Source organism: Petromyzon marinus, chromosome 61 (genome assembly GCF_048934315.1).
Source record: "Petromyzon marinus isolate PM22_M1 ecotype Great Lakes invasive population chromosome 61, UKy_Petmar_22M1.pri1.0, whole genome shotgun sequence".
Lineage (NCBI taxonomy): Eukaryota > Metazoa > Chordata > Hyperoartia > Petromyzontiformes > Petromyzontidae > Petromyzon > Petromyzon marinus.
This window is the reverse complement of record NC_133727.1, coordinates 5574535-5586817: the sequence shown is the minus strand read 5'-3', so window position 1 is coordinate 5586817 and position 12283 is coordinate 5574535. Positions and strand designations below refer to the sequence as shown.

Here is a 12283-nt window from a genome sequence, read left to right as displayed (position 1 = left end):
TTTATTTTATTAATAAAATAACACAATAATATTCTCATATTATTGTGTTATTTTATTTTATCAATTTATTATTTTATTCTCATTCTACGTGACTTTACCGAAAGAACCAAAGAAGATGAAAACAAAAAAACCCCACGACTTTTAATGCCCTGGGAAGATTCGCAGATTCGTACGTACGTTGATCTTTTTTCGCACCGGGCGTAGCCAACCGTTGCCAATAGGAAGCCCCTGCACAGCTCCAGGGGCTTCCTAATGTCCGAAGGGAAGAGCGTTCCAGACGGCCGCAGAAGCGCGTCCGAAAGCGTCCGCGCGGCGCGGCGCGGTGTGACCCTCCTACCTTATCAAAAGAATTCATGTCGCGTCTGAGCCAAAGGCGCTGTACAGGGAACTAACCGTGGTGCGACGGGATGGTTGGGCGAGAGGCGACGAGACGAGTGGACGGGATCTGTGTGTGAAACGAGGTGGCGGTGGCAGGGGCGACGGGGGGGGAGGGGGCGCGCGTGCAACGAGCGGAGATGGAAATGAGACGAGCGGATTGATGGTGGGTGCGACCGTGGGGAGTTGGGGACTGGGAGGGCAGCGTGAGTGCGTTGTGCGGAGGACAGCAACGGGAAGAAGGAAGGGCGGACGGGCGGGCGGACGGGCGGGCGGACGGGCGGGCGGGCAATCGAGAATAAGTGCGTTTTAAGGGGAAGAGCGGCGGGTGGTGAGAGAGGGTGATTGTTCGGTTCGATGGTTGAGCAACAAGCATCAGCCGCCGCCGAGTGTGGCCGGAGTTTACGCGATGCCGATGGTTCATGAGATCGGCCAAGGTGCTGCGGTTCGTTTGCGGCGAGCGCTTTGTTGCGACGTGTGGGGGGGGGGGGGGGGGAGGAACGATCCTGGGATATCTGGGACGAGTGGCAACCCTGCTCCGGAGCGCGACACGAGAATCGGAGCCTGGCCTCTGCCGAAGGACCTGGACTTTGGGGACGTCTTGCCCTACGGACTCCCAAGTCGTCGGGTTTAAAAGGGTCCCAGATCCGCAGGGCCGGGGCCCCGACTGAAACACCTCGTGCCATTTGGTGTCGAGCGCGATCCCTCAGCGGCCGTGCAAAGCCGAGCGCCGGGCAGAAAGTGGTCGTTTATAACGCGGTAGTAGTGGTCGTAGTAGTGGTGGGTGCATTCTGGGAAAACGATTCCCCCCCCCACGAGGAACAACGCAGCGATAGGGTTTGTCGAGATTCCGTGTCATAACGAACGGTCCTCATTGCGTGAAAAGCGTTCCCAAGTAGGAGCATCGCGCGATCGTGAAAATTGTTGAGCGAGGACCCACAGACGCTTCGGTTTCTTCGGCAAATAAGACGAAGGCGTATTTTGTTTTTTATTGCCATCATTATTGTTTTAAAAAATGATTAATGTGGATGGCTTCCAAATGGGCTCACGCCTTGTTAAGACGTTATCGATTTGGGATGATTGAGCCGTAGCTTTTTGCGGTGAAGGTATTTTAGGTTTTTTTTTGTTTGCCTGTTTGTGTTAGGTGCATTGTTCACCACCGCCATCCATCTCATTTGCACCGTCGCTGGCGAGGAAGGGGGGGGAGGGGTACGCGAATAATGACTTCCATTGTGTGCACAGAAAGTAACCTGCAAATTAATTTTGTTTATTAGACCGGCGTGAGTCCCCGCTGATTAATTATCTCGTACATGAAGGGTGACCCGTGTTTCCGAGTTAGACCGTGGTTCGTCATTAATGCTTTGTGATTTTATGAGCGATGAAAAATAAATAACCCCCCCCCCCCCCCCCAGTGACTTTCTCTGCCGATAACGCATCGCAACAAAATGGCCCGCTTTTGGGAATATCATCGCGGCGCCCCGGTTTTTTTTATTTTATTGTTGTTGTTATTGTGACAATCTCATTCACGGCAGAGCGTTTCCGCACTCCCGGGGGTGGGTGGGTGGGGGGGGGGTGGGAGGCTGTTACGAACCGCGCCAATGTCGTTACGTGTTTCGCAAAAAACCTAATTGCGCTTTGTGAGCCAGCGCGAACTCGGCCAATGCATCCGTTTACGTGACCTCCCCATCGGGGGGGGGGGGGGGGGACGAGTCGCCGCCGCCTGATGCCTCTTGTCCAACGGGCAGCCAGAGCCGTGCCGACTCCTCGGCGCTGGAACGGAGCTGTGTGGCTGGCACCGTGCGTCGTGGTGTCCACTCCGATTAGCGCGGTTTGGCTGCGTACGGTGCGACACAGAAGTTGAACGTGCGTGCTCGCCGGCTTTAAGGGTCACATTGCAGGGCAGAACGTTCCAAAACCCCCCCCCCCCAACCCCCCCCCACCCCACCCCACCCCACTATATTTCGACGTACAATAGTCTAACACGATAGTCTAACACGACTTTGGCGCTGGCCGGGCTGCATTGGCTTCCGGTTGCCGAGCTGACGACGGCGTTAATACGGCCGGCACTCGTAGCACGCGCGAAGCGCTCGCCAATAAATGAAGCGCAGATGCCTCGTTGATCGTCTCACAAGACCATAAACCATCATCAGCATCATCATCATCACGCGAACTCCGCATCGTCTTCAGATGCGCCGCTCACGCGGCCGTCTGGAACGCCTCCTCCTTCCGATATTAGGATGCCGCTGGTGGCGACGCACTTTTAAATCATCATGATCATCATCATCGAGATTGACAAACTCATTTCTTGATAGCTCCCCCGCGGTTGGCTTCGTAGGATGCTTATATTTCGATTTAAAGTTTTTCGTGACTGCAAGGATTCATCTTCTTTGGTTTTTTTCGGTAAAGTCACCACGTAGAATGAGAATAAAATAATAAATTGATAAAATAAAATAACGCAATTAAATTCTCACAACGTTTCGAAACGTCGTGAGAATTTTATTGTGTTATTTTATTTTATCAATTTCTTATTTTATTCTCATTCTACGTGACTTTACCGAAAGAACCAAAGAAGATAGGATGCTTATGTTGAGCGTGTAACAAACAGAAAAATTATATCCGTATTTTACGTTCACTTCCCGATATTGGTTTTGGTGGCCATGAAGTTACGCTCAGCTACACTTACTGAAAAACCCAACGTTTTAATTATTTTTAATATATATTAATGTATAGCCAGTCACTGCTTTATTATTATGATTCTGAAGCCCATAATCAAGGTTTTTTGGGTTGGATCGCGTAAGTATGAATGCGTCATAACCCTCCACCGCCCGGCGCAGCAGCCAGTAAGGTTTGTCACGTAGACAATGCGCCAATTAGTGTACTAGTATAGTGTGTGTATGGTGTAGTGTAATGTGTAATGCAGTGTGTTGTATAATGTAGTGTAGTGTGTCATGCAGTGTGTTGTATAGTGTAGTGTGTAATGTAGTGTATAGTGTAGTGTGTAGTGTAGTGTGTTGTGTAGTGTATAGTGTAGTGTTGTGTGTAAGGTAGTGTATAGTGTAGTGTAGTGTGTTGTGTAGTGTATAGTGTAGTGTGTAATGTAGTGTATAGTGTAGTGTGTAATGTAGTGTATAGTGTAGTGTGTAATGTAGTGTAGTGTATAGTGTAGTGTGTTGTGTAGTGTATAGTGTAGTGTGTAATGCATAGTGTAGTGTATACTGTAGTGTATAGTGTAGTGTGTTGTGTAGTCTATAGTGTAGTGTATAGTGTAGTGTGTTGTGTAGTGTATACTGTAGTGTGTTGTGTAGTGTATAGTGTAGTGTGTAATGTAGTGTATAGTGTAGTGTGTAATGTAGTGTATAGTGGTGTGTATAATGTAGTGTATAGTGTAGTGTGTAGTGTAGTGTATAGTGTAGTGTGTAATGTAGTGTATAGTGTAGTGTAGTGTGTTGTGTAGTGTATAATGCAGTGTGTAGTGTAGTGTGTTGTGTAGTGTATAATGCAGTGTATAGTAGTGTAGTGTATAGTGTAGTGTGTTGTGTAGTGTATAGTGTAGTGTGTAATGTGGTGTATAGTGTAGTGTGTAATGTAGTGTATAGTAGTGTAGTGTATAGTGTAGTGTGTTGTGTAGTGTATAGTGTAGTGTATAGTAGTGTATCGTGTAGTGTATAGTAGTGCATAGTGTAGTGTATAGTGTAGTGTATAGTGTAGTGTACTCCTTCAGCCCACCGGTGTGTTGGAGAGCAGTGCGACGTTTCGCTGGTAATTTCATCCGGCATCATTGGGCGATTTCGCCGGAATAGTGAAGCAATCCACTTGCTTCCGTTCTTAAACAGAGCAAGAATCACGTCACCGCTGAACCCATCAGGTTGCAGAGATCAGAAGCAGAGGAGGGGGGGGGGCGGTTATTGTGATTATATGACAGATTAGTACAGTGTAAAACCTTGGATTGCGAGTAACTTGGTCTGCGAGTGTTTCTCAAGACGAGCAAAAATTGTAAATAAATATTAATTTGATAAACGAGCCCGGAGTCTTTGCAGTACGAGCAGTGTACGTGTACACGCTTTGTCCTGCCGAGCGTCACGTGATCACAGCTGACGTACGAGTGCTTTGGGTTACAAACACGTTGCCGTAACGAATTATGCCCGCGATCCAAGGTTTCGCTGTATTCCGTGAATGAGCAAAGCAACGGGGGCCGCCCCCTCTGACATCGCGGACAAGTTCCCCCGGAGCCCATCGGAGGCCGCGCCACGCTCGACAGCCAGACAGCCCTGGGGATTCCTCCGCCCCCGCTTAGAAAAGGAACGAAGGTGGCATTGCCCGGGAAATCCATCTCGCCCCCGCTGACTCAGTCGACGCTTCGATTCCCGCGCTAGCCGTCGGTGAGTTTAAGCGATCAGCTCGGGGCTCGCTGGATGAAGAAAATAAATCGTTTAATTTTTTTTCCTCTCCTCGTCTCCCAGGCTTGATAGACTGAACCAACAACAAACTAAACTTTTTTTTTTTAACCAGGCAAGGCCCCCCCCCCCCCCCCACACTTAAGAAGCGACGTGGCCATCGCGAGCGGTGAGCCCAGCGAGGTTGGCTTACTCTCGTGGGCATTCGCGTCAGCCACAAACGCTCGGCGCGCGAGCAAAAATTCCCCCCGCCCCCCCCCCCCCCCCCGCCGCTTTTCGCGGGGCTAATTTTCCTGCCGTCGCGCGCAAAGCGGATGCGATTCTGCGGCCGTCTGGAACGCGCTCTTCCGCCCGATGTTGGGAAACCACTGGAGCCCCGCGCGCTTTTGAATCAACGTTTTAAAAACATTTTTTAAATTTCTTTCGAACTCCCGCACCTCCGATTATAGCGGTCGGCCACTCGCGGTTTCGTAAAGGAGTCGAACGCGTGCTGCTGTCGTCTGGAACGCCGTCATCGTCCTTGTCCCTGCTACCGATGTGCCGCTCGCCGGCGGGAGTCAATGCGATGTCAGTCCTCGGTTGCGTTTCTTCCTTGGGAGGCCGCGTGGTGTACCCCCATTCTCTCTCTCGGTGTGATTACAAACAAAGACATCACCTGTAACAGACTGCTGGGGCAAGTGCTGTTAGCGAGCAGCACCTGTGAAGGCCGGTAACGGTACACGGATGGGGTGGGTGGCCAGCAACCACGCCCCCGGTCGCCTTTGTCTCCCCAGTTGCGATATTTTTACTACACACCGCACCGGGTACTCATTTGAGGCTGAGCCGACCTAGGGGAGGCCCGGGACCGGTTCAGATAATCGTCGCTGGTGTCGAACTCGGGTCGCCATGTTCGTCGCGCAGCGTAGCGCTAACTGCTACACTATAGCGCACACACACGCACACATACACACACACATCCACACACACACACATCCACACACACACACAGACACACGCACACATGCACATAACAACAACAACCGCCATTTGCCACTAAGTGGCGGTGACGTCACGACGCTTGTGCCAGGCCATGTGCACCTTGAGGCCACGTGAAGTGTCGAACGCCCACTGGCAGGAGGTCACGGGACAGACCCAGGTGCCACGGGTCGACTGACTGAGATGACCGAGATGACTGGCTGATGCACCACCTATGCCCCCTACTGTGCCAATCTGCTGTGCTTTAGCCACCCGGTGCAGCGCTCGTTGTTGTGAGCGTCGCTCCTCCGCCCTCCGTTGTTGTTGGAGGGCGACTGCCTCCAACTGCCCAGTAGCAGCGTCCTTCACGAGCCTCCTTCACAGAGGCCGATCTTGACACCGCTGGTACCAGTCATCGGCAAGTCCACTCAGCTCCACGTCCTCCTGTACCACGTCACTCCATCTCTTCTCTAGCCCGTGCCGCGCCCGTTTAGCCCCCTCGATCCGGCCGAACAAAAGCTGTTTTGGCATGCGGTGGCTGGGCATGTGGGCTACATGACCCAGCCAACGCAGCCTTGCCTGCCGGAGGAGCTCACTGATGGGACCTTGCCCAGATCTTTCAAGGATTTGTGAGCTCCTCACACAATCCAGCCTGGTTAAACCACAGGATGGATCGTAGGCAGGTTAGCCTAAATGTTTCTAACCGGCGAAGATGTTCCATTAAGGGGGTCCACGTTTCGCAAGCGTAGAGAAGGGAGGGAATGACCGTGGCCGAGAAGACCTGAAGCTTAGTGCGGAGCGACAGACCAGGTAGCTTCCACACAGCGTTACGCAACCGATGAAAATATATTGCCGCTCGACTGATTCGGAGTGAGATCTCTGCTGTTAAACTGGTCATAAGCACACTGCCCAGGTATGGGAGGCTGATGGTAAGGCCCCCACCTCTTAGTGGCACGCTCCAATCTCAGCAGCAGCGTCTCCAACTCCTCCTCTGAATGAGCAGCTATTACCAAATCATCGGCATACATAACGTGGTTGAGCAATAGGGAGCCATCCCTTGACCTCACCCGGGCATCGATCAGCCTCCAATTATATCTGTACCATATGGAGATTCCCCCGGTACAGCTATTGTACCGGGGGAATGAACACACACACACATGCACACACGCTCATGCACACACGCTCATGCACACACGCTCATGCACACACGCTCATGCACACACACACAAAGAAAAAGATCCCCCGTATAGCCTTATCAGACTGTAGGGGCAAGTGCTGTTAGCGAGCACCTATGAAGGCCGGTAACGGTACACGAGGGGGTGGGTGGCCAGCACCACGCCCGACCGCCTTTGTCTCCCTAGTGGCAATGTTTACACACCGCACCAGGTACTCATTTGAGGCTGAGTCGACCTAGGGGAGGCACGCGACCGGTTCAGATAATCGTCACTGGTCTTGGCCGTGAGCGGGAATCGAACCTGGGTCGCCGGGTTCATAGCGCAGCACGCTAACCGCTACGCTATCGCTCCCCACACGCACACATGAACACACGCACATGCGCACACACACGCACACATGAACACACGCACATTCACACACACGCACGCACACACGCACGCACAAACGCGCCGCCACGCTTCCCCGCACGCTCTGCAAATTAACTTATTTATTCGGGAACCTCTTAACATGCACCTGGGACGGTGACGATTTTCTCCAGTCATGCGTGTACGCTGTTACAATTTGTTCAAAAAGCATACTTCAGACGACATTGCCGTGTGAGTAGCTCGTGACTAGCAGGTGAATTATGCATTGCGTTATTGCGTCAACTTGCAACGCACCGCCGTGCAGTGTTTTATCATCGCTCTCGTAGAGGGAGCGAGAGGACGACTCGGAGAGAGAGAGAGAAAGGGTGACTCAGAGAGAGGGTGACTCAGAGAGAGAGAGAGAGGGTGACTCAGAGAGAGAGAGAAAAAGGGTGACTCCGAGAGAGAGAGTGGGTGATTCAGAGAGAGAGAGAGAGGGTGACTCAGAGAGAGAGAGAGGACGACTCAGAGAGAGAGAGAGAGAGGGGGTGACTCAGAGAGAGAGAGAGAGGACGACTCAGAGAGAGAGAGAAAAAGGGTGATTCAGAGAGAGAGGGTGACTCAGAGAGGGAGCGAGAGGGTGACTCAGAGAGAGAGAGGGTGACTCAGAAAGAGAGAGAGGGTGACTCAGAGAGAGAGAGAGAGGGTGACTCAGAGAGAGAGGGTGACTCAGAGAGAGAGAGGGTGACTCAGAGAGAGAGAGGGTGACTCAGAGAGAGAGAGAGAGGGTGACTCAGAGAGAGAGAGGGTGACTCAGAGAGAGAGGGTGACTCAGAGAGAGAGAGAGAGGGTGACTCAGAGAGAGAGAGGGTGACTCAGAGAGATATATAGAGAGAGGGTGATTCAGAGAGAGAGAGAGAGAGGGTGACTCAGAGAGAGAGAGAGAGGGTGACTCAGAGAGAGGGTGATTCAGAGAGAGAGAGAAAGGGGAGACGACTCGGAGAGAGAGAGAGAGAGGGTGACTCAGAGAGAGAGAGAGAGGGTGACTCAGAGAGAGAGAGGGTAACTCAGAGAGGGAGCGAGAGGACGACTCGGAGAGAGAGGACGACTCAGAGAGAGAGAGGGTGACCCAGAGAGAGAGAGGGTGCCTCAGAGAGGGAGCGAGAGGACGACTCAGAAAGAGAGAGGACGACTCGGAGAGAGAGAGAGGGTGACTCAGAGAGAGAGAGGGTGACTCAGAGAGAGAGAGAGGGTGACTCAGAGAGAGAGAGGGTGACTCAGAGAGAGAGGGTGACTCAGAGAGAGAGAGAGGGTGACTCAGAGAGAGAGGGTGACTCAGAGAGATATAGAGAGAGAGGGTGATTCAGAGAGAGAGAGAGGGTGACTCAGAGAGAGAGAGAGAGAGGGTGATTCAGAGAGAGAGAGAAAGGGGAGACGACTCAGAGAGAGAGAGGGTGACTCAGAGAGAGAGAAAGGGGAGACGACTCAGAGAGAGAGAGAGGGTGACTCAGAGAGAGAGAGAGGGTGACTCAGAGAGCGAGAAAGGGGGAACGACTCAGAGGCGCCAGGAGGAGGAACCACAGACGAGGAACGGGAAGGCAGCAGCAGCAGCAGACGCGCGATGAGTCGGAGCCCCCAACAATTTCCCACAAAGCCGTGCGGTGATCTGGGGGCGTTATCCACCCATCACGGCCCTCGCAGCCGCTCCTGACGGGTGCGTCGATCTTCACTGATGCCGTTCGTAGTCCACGGCGAAGTCTCGGAGCTACGCCCTTAAATTTCGATTTAAAGCTTTCGTGACTGCAGGGATTCATATTCTTGGTTCTTTCGGTAAAGTCACCGCGTAGAAGGGAAACAATAAAATAATCAAAATATGAAGCGATAAAATTCTCACGACGTTTCGACTGCAACACAAGCAATCATCATCAGGTGTGAAAGTTTCCTGCTGTGGTGGGGGGGGGGGGTTGGGGATTCACGGAACCTAACCCCCGCCCTCGTGTTCTTAGTCCTTGCTGTACAAGGCTAGACCTAATGCTGATCTCTGATGTTCATTGATCGTTTTTTTTTATAGAATCTGATTGTACATTTTTGATCAAGGGTAGAATAGCATATCCGAAATCTGGTTTCGGACATCAATGAAGTAATCACTGTTCTGTTGCTAGTGGTGTTCGTGAACTTCGTGTTCATTTATGTATCATGCACAGATTGAGTAATAGGTTTTTACCCTTTTATCTGGCACCAAAACTGACACCTTTATACAAGGGATCATGTTTGCAATAACCACAACGCAACTCTGATAATGATATTGGCACTGTCCTTGAATTTGATTGGTCCACACCCGAGACGGCTTTTCTTAGAGCCTAGTCTCCACTGGTGTGGGACCAGATGACGCCAAAAGGCGTACAACTCAAAAACAGCGCACCATCAGAGTATTGAGAGCTCGGGGTGAATTTTTACATTGAGACCTCCTTTGCCATAGGCAAGATATAGTAGTAATAGGTTTTTACCCTTTTATCTGGCACCAAAACTGACACCTTTATACAAGGGTTGAACCGCGGATGGAATGAATAGCAAACGGTGCATTTATTATGATTATGATGGCTCGTGATATTATTATCCGAGACCGCAAAACATTTGTCAGTATCAAAATATAAGAATAGATTTGACCCTTTCTGGCAATAATACAGGAGGTCCATAATAAACGTTTTCGGGGTTAGATGGCGTTATTTAGAAATGTGTCGTAACCCTCCACCACCCGACACGGCCAATCGGCAAAAAAAGTGTCACGTTGACAAAAGACAAAATAGTTCACTTACTTTAGCCCGCCGGTGTGTTGAAGAGTGAATCCACAACATTTACAGTTTTTTTGTGGATTCGCTCTTTGACCTTTACTATGAATAATTTATTATGAATAATATTGGTCGCGAAAGCCTACGTGTTAAAATACATGAGGTGTTAAGATGTTTAAACACCAAACTGAAACCTTTTTTGCAAGGAATTATGTCTGCATTCACCACACGTGCCTGTGGTGAACGTGCGAACAGAAACACGCTCCGGTAATCCATCATAGAGGTTTTATTTTGGGTTAGATCGCGTAAATATATAAATGTTGTGTTGTTAAAACCCGCCACCACCCAACACAGCCAACTAGTAAGGGTTTGTCACGTCAACAGAACGTGGCCAATTCGTCACCAGTACAGCACTAGTGTATAGTGTAGTGTATAGTGGAGTGTATAGGAGTGTAGTGTGTAGTAGTGTATAGTGTAGTGTTTAGTAGTGTATAGTGTAGTGTATAGTGTAGTCACTACACTATACACTACACTAAACACTACACTATACACTACACTGTAGTGTATAGTGTAGTGTATAGTGTTATAGTGTATAGTGTATAATAGTGTATAGTGTAGTAGTGTATAGTGTAGTGTAGTAGTGTATAGTGTAGTGTATAGTGTAGTAGTGTATAGTGTAGTAGTGTATAGTGTAGTGTATAGTGTAGTGCATAGTGCAGTGTATAGTAGTGTATAGTGTAGTGTATAGTGTAGTATACTAGTACAGCACACCGGTGTGTTTGGGAGCCAAGCCAACAACATATACAATCCGAGTACTCAGTTTGTAAATGTTGTGTGCTGTACCAGTATACTGAAGCAGACGGCTGAATGCACGCAAGTCCGTAGAGCAATTTGGGGGGGAAATAAAATAACACAAAACGAGGACACGCAACGAGAAGATGATTTGAAGGCAAAGCGGCGGTTCATTGGCAACATCGGCGGCAGCAGAATTGGGCCCTTGTTACACGCTTTCATTTAACTCACTCTGTTGTCGTTGTTGTATCTTCAAATCGTGTATTCTATCATAAAAATAATTATTTTTAAACATTCTTTTTTACATGTTATGTTTCGGCTTGGGTCTAGTTGTCCACGGTCAACTGACGTTGGATGTAATTGGCCACGGTCCCCTTACGGTGTGGCAAAGCTTCGAGGCCGCTCCCTGGAGTCGTGGAGTTCTGCCATTACGAGTACATTTCATTAAAGCGTGTTTTGAAAAAAGTTTTTTTTTTAAAAATATTACTTATTATTCTGATCTGTAATTCAACAAATGGTAACCTTGTGGGAGGTATGATGGAAGCCGAGCTCTTGATGGGAGGTGCAGCGTATCCTTGGATTGTTGGAAGGAATGTTCATGAAGCCCTCGAATAGAAAGCAACAGCAACAATGATAGTAAGCATTTTTTTTTTAAAAAATCTCAGGAATGTTTGGTTTAATAAATGATGAATCCGCCGGCACGAAACTAAGAATCACGGACATCATTGGCAAAGCGGGACCCGGGCATTTTAATGTTGGCACAACATTAGCATGAACATTTTCCTAAATATTTGCACAGAAACCAAATAGTTTCGAGGTGTAGAATGATGCCCTTGAGATTTATTTTTTTACGTTTACAAAACGAGGCAAAGTTGACGTGAAGAATCTGGAATGAGCATTATTATTTCGTGTCATGTATTGTTTAATCGAACTAGGGCCGTTATAATCTTGGTTCTTTCGGTAAGTCACGTTGAAGGGAAACAATAAAATATTAAAATATAAAACAATACAATTTTCACGACGTTTCGACTGCAACACTAGCAGTCATCATCAGGTGTGAAAAACACAGCAATCAGAAGCATCTCTTGCTGTGGTTTTCACACCTGATGATGATTGCTTGTGTTGCAGTCGAAACGTCGTGAGAATTTTATTGTTTTATATTTTTTTTATTTTATTGTTTCCCTTCTACGTGGTGACTTTCCCGAAAGAACCAAGAATATGAATCCCTGCAGTCACGAAAGCTTTAAATCAAAATTTAGGGCCGTTATCTTAAAGAGAGACTTCTTGCCTATTGCATCTGACAGTCCACCTGCATTCTACGTACAGTTCAGGTAGTCCCCGACTTACGATATTTCGATCTTACGATAGCGATATGACAAAATTGCAAAGTATTTTTAATTTCGCGCGGCAGGCAAACGCAGCAGCGTTACCAGGTACGATACTGTAACTTCATCATCGC

At 49.1% G+C, this 12283-nt stretch overlaps 1 protein-coding gene across 1 annotated transcript in view; it reads left to right on the top strand.

Annotated features, from left to right (window-relative positions):
* The window catches only part of TDRD3 (tudor domain containing 3), a 319274-nt gene that overhangs the window by 126332 nt on the left and 180659 nt on the right, over positions 1 to 12283 (top strand). The gene's annotated exons all lie outside the window — the stretch shown is intronic.